Raw genomic sequence first — 9214 nt, 5'->3', positions numbered from 1 at the left:
TTTGGCCAGTTTTTGTTAATAGGTCAATTGTTTCAGCTTTATAGTTCCAAAAAAGGAACGGGTTTTGAAATTTCTATATTTTCAATTTTCTATTTTGACCTTTATTGACTCTTGTTGACCTATATCTTTTGACCTGTATGATGTAGAAGCTTTAAATTTGGAACACAACATAACATTCAGAATATCAATTAACCTATGCAAAAGAAATTGAGCTGGGCGTAGCACATCCGGGTTAAATTACTCATTATTGACAATTTTGGCAAGGGACATAACTCGCAACGTTTACATTTGTTCAAAATGGAACTTTGCATACAATTACTTCATTCGTTGAGCCACGTTGTCTTAGAAGTTCGATTGTTTCAGCTTTATAGTTCAAAAAAAGGAACAGGTTTTGAAAATTCAAAATTTTCAATTTTTGACCTTGACCTTTTTTGACCCTGATTTTTGTAGGATCAAAGGTCATTCACATTGGCTATCTATTTATACTTTTATATTTGCTGTCCTATCTCAACTTCCGGTTTTATAGCCGTATATAATTAAAAATTTGGATGACTTGTATCTCGTAACCTTGACCTTTGTTGACCGTCTCCCTTTCAATGTCAAATGTCATTGACCTTGGCTATCTTCTGATACTTTCATTTGTGAGGGCTGTTTACTTCCGTTATAACAATCTTACAAACAATTCTTCTCAACTTTAGACTGCTCTTGCGCGTGATGTAATTATCGTAGAAGGTTGATTTTTTCAGAGTCTTTAGCATTTTGCTACATTTGCAAAGTCCCACTCTGTGCCACGTGTGGCTCTAGTTTTACTTACTTTCCAAAAACTTCTCAATGGAAACGCCTCTTACCAAAATCTTCACTAATTGACATCAACGTCACTGCAACGTTCCCACCACTAACTAACTGAGAACATTGATATATCAAGAATATCAAATACTTACCAAGAACCTCACTTAATAACTACAAACTTTGGTTTCTTGTCACCAACTTCGCTTTCTTGTCACAGATGTCCCTTACCTATCACAAACGTTCCTTATCGACCATAAACTTCACTTGCTGTTCACCTATTCATTCCATTATACCTATTGCGTAATCGTAAAACTAAGACTGCCACAAACTTCTTTTGCTTACCACGAATGTCTTTAACTTACCACAAGGCATGAAGATATTCAGTGTAATGCACACAGAGAAGAGGAAAACAACCACGATCACTCATGACAGCATATCAAGTAATGCACAGATTGGATAGAAGCTTTGAATGCGATCATTAAGTAAAATATAAACTAGGCCTGTGGACAACTCCGAGCGTGGCAACGAGTCCTTATCCCATGTCTTTTGGACAATTAAATTAAAACTCGCGGGTATCTGATAAATAAATCAAGTATATAGTTACAACCCAGATATGTCATACGGCCTTATTAATTTGTATTGGACTAATTGGCAATGCTGACTGTAATTATTATTTGTGCTAGCTCTTCGTTAGCAACATCAATTATAAAATGGCATAAATTCACCCTAGGGAAATATTAAAGAAATAATTCAAAACCAGCCTACCATTTGTGAACAAAAAATTAAAAATCTTAAATCTGGATAAATTGCGAAAAGTCTAATTTATTAACGAAATAAAAAAAAAACTTTTTGTAAATTATTACAATTCCGATTATTGGCAATTTATGTTTATAACCTTATAGTATTGATCCGTTTGGGATCATTCTCATTGAGGCTAATTAAAGTTTGGGGCAATATTATTTTTCCTTTAGGGCTACTGGCTCAAGCTACCTCTCTTTGGGTCATTGGCCTGTTTTTGGTAGCTGATGGGGGAAAGCGAACAGCAGATGCTTATTGACATATTGCATAATCTACATCCCCATCACGACCTAGATGAGCCACAGACAGTCTTTATAATGATACGTATGATGAATGGTCGTATAAAGCTAAGTAAGCATACTAAAGGTTTTGATAATCCATTCTTTTTAAACAGAAAATGCATTTATCTCTAATTTACATCGTCTACTTATTTAAGTTTATTATATAAGAGATACTCTCATGTAGAAACACTGGCATATATATATATAGACATTTCTAGTCTGGGCCTTAATTAAATGCTAACGGTTCAATAACTTAAGAATTTACAGCTTTACATGGATGTATGTTTCAATGAAGAACTAACGGCATGAAATAAGCCCGATTTTAAAGATGGGTTTCCTTATTTTGTAGTGTCAAATTAAGCAAACTATTTAATTAATTGTTGTTTCAAAATGAGTTGTCATGTATTCTTAATCATATCATTATGTTCTTATTTAACCAATCACAAATGTCCATGTATGTACAGTCTGGGTAAACAAATAAAATACTTTTTGACCTTTCTTGATCGGCCACTCATTGGAATTCTGGTGGTAATTCTCTTCTAATTACACTCATTGTGAATTAATTATGGACATGTGCGACAAACTGGTATTTCCAGTCATTTAGAACACCTCTACGTTCTATTCGTAAAAGTATTAGCATTTCCATTTTCATAAATGAAAAAAAGGGAACCCGTCTTTAACCAATACATAAACTACCAATGTTTTTTTTCTTAAGAATGAAAAGATAATGTTAGTAATGAAGTGCCTAAGGAGTCATTAAACCTCCTTATTAAAAGAAAGATCAATTTGTATAGAATTTATTCACTGTTCCTAAACCTGATAGTAAATATTTATCTATTATTTATTTAAAACTAATGAATAACTATATTCTGTACGAACGAACATTTTAAACATGAAACTTCTAAGTAAGAAAAAAATATTCTTTTCATCAAATGTTTTATCATTTTGCTATTTTAGACTTTCTACTAAAGATGCTTTATGGCCAAAAATGTCTAGTATATAGATAGATGGCTACAATATATGTTACATACTAGACAAAACATACAGCTTAGCTATATTAGCTGTCCTTTCTTGGACAGATACGAACTCGTATATTTTTCCACCATTTTCAATAATAGGTAAGCTAGGATACTTTGAGTTAGTAAAGCTATTGCCACACCACGGTTTCTTGTACTTTTGAACTGTTTGGTTTCATTTCTGCTGAGGATACCTCACTTAAGACAGTGGCGTATTTAACGAACATGCCCCGCCTCCCCTTCGGACCAGAAAAAAATGAAAATTTTCACTTTCACTGCCATAATCGCGTTCGATAGTTTCTTTGTCTTCCAAGATTAGATAATTTCTAAGGGTGGAAAGGTGCTCCCCTCCCTCGTCAATGAAATCCTGCCGACGCCACTGACTTGAATATTTTTAAACCACCCTTTTTGAAAAAATGTTCAGTCAACCTTTCAATTTTTTCCTCTTCCATTTAAAAACAAATCGGTAAATAGATTAACAATCGATCATAAATTTTCTAGAATAAACAATAGTTTAGACAAGATAAAAATTATTAGTACAAGCAAATCTCGTTAGAGGCTGATCTACATCTACAATAAAAATTTCAAGATCAATTACGCCTAGATCAGCAGACAAAGACTTGAACAATTTCAGAAAATTTAAACGGAAAAAAATTCAAATTCCCAACGAGTTTTAGATAAAATTACAAGGTTTTGATACACAAAAATCATACCAATCGGATACAAAATTAGAAACTTATTAAAATTTCCTTAAATTGCTTCACTCTAAGATAATTCATTAAAGTTAATCTGTATGTATTTGGTTGACGTTTCTGATTAAGACCGGCAGCTGTGTGGTCATGAGCAACGGAAGTTCTCGTGTCCTAACCGGAAGTGTTTGAAAAGTTTAACTTGCATTGTTAGACTGTCGAACAGATAACTGCCGCTGAAAAATTCTAAAAATTTAGTTTAAATTTTCAATCTGGTTACAAAGAACAGTAAAAAGATACCGAGGTACACCAGTCTACAAAAGGATCTACAGACTCCTAAGCAATTTGTGCACATTCTGCAATTTGTCAGTTTTGTACAGGTGCAGAGGTCACAAAGAAGGTGTAGCGATTTTGTTCCTCCTTGGAATAGTAACCACGTCTAAAATTTTTAGAAATTGTATATCCGTTTTCAAATTTTACTCACTTACTTCGGTTCAGTAAGTTTGACTTCCGTTCATATCATATCAAGAAGATGTACACTTTCACTTCCTAGCAGGAAGGTTTCTGATCAAAAGCCCTTAAAATTTTGAACGCTAAAGAGTATTATATTTCATGTAATTTTCTAACACAAATTAAACACCTCGCCTGCCAATTAACGGGAGCTAACTAATAGAAATATTTTTTTTTCTAAATTTACCCAGTTACAGAACATTATTGAAGAATGCTGACTATTGATTATAAGTCAGTTCCCGTCTAATGAAGAAGGCGTGGTAACTAGGCAGAACAGGGGTAGAATATACTGACGTGTGACTACAGTCTCCTTTGTTATAAGGCCTTCCCGCAACAAAACCAAAATATTGACTTATTTGAGTAGCTGCAAAATTCCTTATTCCCACTTTTGTAATAGATTTTTAAGTTTTACGATGTTAGTTATAACAACTGACATTTGTGGTTTTTTCTTTTTGTTAGCATTAACAAGTCAAAATTAAAAATTTAATAGAACAGGATAATGTCACTGTAATGGACTGATTCTCATTGTTGTATATGACATGACCTAAATAAAAGAGGGTGACGTTAACATCAAATGCATAAAACAAGAAAAGAAACGTTTCCCACATAGTCTTACAATAGAAATTTCCTACATAATTTTACTAATACAGGTTCCATATCGTGTCTATAACACATATATTTGATAAACTGGTTCTTTTTCAGTTTGTTAGATTTTTTTAGTTTCAATGTTCACTTGATAAACACTACAGTGTTCGCATTTCCGGTAGAATTAGCAACAAGGAAATTAGTTGAATAAATTTCGCATTGATAATATATTGGCATCGATTTAACACTGAAAATAATACAGTTAGGTAATACATAGCACTTCATAGCACATTGACTGTGGTTTTCAACTTGTTGTGTAGCCATTGCTGACCCACCAACTTCAGTTCCTTCCAACCTGACAAAGTATGATAAAAACTCAGGGCTGCCAAACACTCGAACCTAAAATAGAAAATTCCTACTTTAAATATGGTGTATTTGTTGTCCAATTTAATTGAAAATTCGTCAAGGGTTAACAGATTCCATATTCCATTCATGTGCATGAGCTTCATGGATGTTGAAAGTCTTCAAAGATCGGGACTAACTAAAAACTCAGTTTGACGCTTGCTCACTAGCCGGATGGATCGAAGTTGTCATTTCCCTTGTAATTGATGCACTGGTCGTTTAGGTGGAAATAAACCTAAGATTAAAACACCCAGTTGGAAATCGACAAAAAGAAGGCTAATGCCACTGTAATGGCAAAGCGGTCCATTGTACACGGAGTGGTGGTACTCGTCGTAGACAACTCTGGTAATGTCATTGCGGGCTTATGAATATTTAGACTGGTGTCTTTGTAAAACAGACAAATTGTCAGACAGACAGATAATCAATAGTGTTTTGCAGAGCTATAGAATAATTTATTTACAAATCGAATTACAAATACCTCACAAATGTATAATATCTTTCTGTCTCCTGGTTCTCCATTAACGGTAATTCTGACATAACGACCAATGACAGGTTCTGTACATGTAAACAGTTCTGTAGTAGCTGGTGTAGCATGGGGCATCTGGTAGTAACATACCACAGCATTATCTTTTGTTGTACCATTTCCATAAATCTCAATTGAAAATTTATGAACCAATCGGGCATTTTGTAGTGCTTAAAAGATACAAATTTAAGTTTCAAATTGACAAGGTATAGTGCCCGGTGCATTGTTAATATTTATCAGAAGCAATAAAAAAAAGTCAAATCACCAGTTGCGGTTCCGAACACGATTCCGAAATATCGAAATACCGTATCCGCATCTCAAATCACGGAAATATCAAATTAAACAAGATTTTAACTTGATTTAGAAAGATTATGAGTTGGTGGCATGATTGTTCAAAACATCTGTCTCTATTCAAACCTGATATTTTGACAGTTATCGGCTGGAGTAGAGTTAGAAAAACTCTTCAGCAGATATCCGCACGATTTTTACGGGGAACGGAATATTAAGTAACCGTTAATCCGGTGATCCGGTTTCCGGTTGCGCACGGCTGTGATTGGGAACCAAGGAAGGGACATAACTCTTGTAATGGAAAGGCATGTTTCAACAATCCGAATTTTCGCTAAATCGCACATGTGGAATGTGCGGATGAACGAGGCTCAACTGAACATGCATATGGTGAATTATCGTTGCAATAACATGTCCCTAACTCCTGCATTTTTAGAATATTTCCATTAAGTTTAAACCAAATTTAAACACACAATACAAGTGATAATCTGGAGAGGTAACAGATAGTTATTGGAAAGTAAGAGTTTTCTTACGGAAGTCTGGATGTGAGATGGCAATTCCTTTAATGTAATATTCCTGCTGTAGATCCACCTCCCACCACGGTTTTGATTCATGTCCACCATAGCCAATAGTATGGCTACAACTTAACCCATATCGATCTAATCCATCTATTCCATCTACCGATCTTGAGGCAACACAATTCTTGTATATACTACTTTGAGAAGCTGGTTTGTTGAGTGCTAAATTCCATATTGCGCCACCTGAAATGTTAAATTTCGGGTAAAGGAGGATTGGATTCTCCCAAATGTACAGCCTAAGGTAGAACAAAAATAAAAGTTAAGTAAAAACCATTTATGAACAAGAACACGATTATTATGTCATTAGAACTCCTGATCTTACAACAGGTAAATGGGGGATTCACTATGGATATAAATTGGAACCACCGTGGCTCGCTTACCTGAAGGTCGAGATAATACCGGATTTTTCTACCAGCAAGCCTTGTCACTGATGTCCCTTGACATGGACAATATACCTGGTCCTTCCCTTCAGATAGAACAATATAAAGATGCCTTTGTGCTGCAGACTGTACACATTAGAGATGGCTCTGTCGTGTCCTGTCCTGTGCAATACTGCGTTCCACGTCTTTATTAGCCCGGTCAGATGTAGTAAAACAGAAAACTGCATTTCATGTCTATGCATGTAATAGATCGCATCATTTATCATTAATTCTACTTTGCAATATACACTCCAATACGGATATCATTAAATGTCAATTGGACACTGTATTATGAATCTCTACTGATTGACCATCTTCCAGGATATAGGACAAAGATAATAGATAAAAAGTAACTTACTGCATATATTCAATACTAAATTACACAGACACCATGTCAGCCAGTTTAACATCACGTCTAATTCATGCGTTAACTGTATGTTATAATATTATTAATACATCCAAGAAACTTCAAAATTATTCATTGCTAAATTCTTTTCAAGCAAAAATGAGTTTGCAAGTTATTTAGATATGTCCTTCCAAATATTCTGCCGTGTAAATTGATTGCTTTTCTCGCTTTTCGCAAGCTACAACCGACTTTGATTATTGATTAAGAGACAGAACTCGCGTAATGGTTTAATTTCAGTTTTCCCTACTGTGGATTGTACCACTAAATTGGCTTTGGGGTATGGAAGGTTTGAACAAACACTGCATTAAGAAAATGGAATTAGCAGCCTGGATTTGCTTGGTATTTTTCGTCTGTTCTGATTTGAAATTAGATAAAATATTAACTCGCTGAATGGTCGAGAGGTTACATACCAGTAGGGTTAAGTTTACTATTAAAAAAAATCATTTAAGTTCTTTTTTTTTAATATGTCTAAATGACCTTTTTGATAACAATTGTATTGTCTTGAGTAGGTTCAAGGCTTCACGTTCCACTCTAGTGAGATTAAGCCTCTCATGCGTTAATATTAGTTGAAAATTCGGCGGTTCACATTTGTCCGAATTTCGGAGTGAAAGGCAACCTTGGTGGTTTCCACGTGAATTTAAGAATGTTCTAGCACCACGTACAGGATGGTTTCGAAAAGATATTTACAGCTGAGATTTCGTCGGAGTCGTTCGACAGACGGCTGTTTATATATAAACGATATACCACCAATTGTTAAATCAGTCATCAAATTATTTGCAGTAATATCATAAAGGCAAATATACTTTTAGGAATAATAAAAAGAACATTTACCAATTTTGACAAAGAAATGTTCCTGTCACTATATAAGTCTCTAATCAGACCACATCTAGAGTATGCAGTAACAGTCTGGTACCGAAAATGTCCAAAAGCGTGCAACTGAATTACTTAGAAATCTGACACATATCAGCCATATCCCGATAGACTTAGATTTCTAGGCCTACCAACTCTTGAATACCGGCGAAAAAGAGCCGATGTGATACAAGTATTCTGATTCTTAATTGGTAAAGACATTGTAAATGATAATCTATTAACTTATTCAAAAGAAAAAAGAACTAGGAGCAACAACAAAAAAAACTATAAAAACAACAAGTAAGATTGGATGTCAGAAAAAAACTGCTTTTGTCACAGAATAGTAAACATTTGAAATTCCCTGCCAAATACTGTCGTTGAGTCAACAACCCTGAAACCAGTTCAAGTCCACCCTTGACACTGCATGGGAAAATGACCAGTTGAAATTCTGCCAAAGCACTGTGCTGTAACAAGAACTTTATTATTAACAGAACAGTCAATAACAACTCTACAATTCATTGTCAACTTTAGGAGACCAGTAAAGGTTGCCAACCGGTGGAATTCTTCTTGGTAAGGTGGTAGGATTGTAGCATCAGTTGTTATTAAAGGATTGGAGATTCTGTTGGGCTTTCTTCGTAATTCTTGGAGATGGGTATACAGTTAAATATGATCTTTGCGGTTGGGCTGTTACGATACGTTCATGGATTGGTTGAAGGAAGTTTTGGGAATTGGTCACGATTGTTGTAGGATAACGGTAGCTGGCTCAGGATTATAGACTTGGTGTGCTGGATTTGGACACCAGGGTACGAATAAATTTCTGTATCTGAGGTACTCTTGGTCATTCGGTTGAGGTATGACGATCCAAATGATTAAGGTGAATTTCTTAAGATTCCATAATGATTTGTTCTTGGTTTGATAGAAGAATGGTTTCTTAGAGGAAATAATGGTTGTCGATGGGGTGAATGTAACTGGCTTTGGAGTTGTTGGGCTCGTTTCGGAGTCTGTTTAGATAGGGTAGTGACTCTTGTTGGTGCTGCTGTATGTATATCTATTTCCATGTCTTCAGTCGGTAGTGATTAGATAA

Source organism: Lottia gigantea (genome assembly GCF_000327385.1).
Source record: "Lottia gigantea unplaced genomic scaffold LOTGIsca_22, whole genome shotgun sequence".
Lineage (NCBI taxonomy): Eukaryota > Metazoa > Mollusca > Gastropoda > Lottiidae > Lottia > Lottia gigantea.
Note: the sequence above shows the minus strand (reverse complement) of the source record.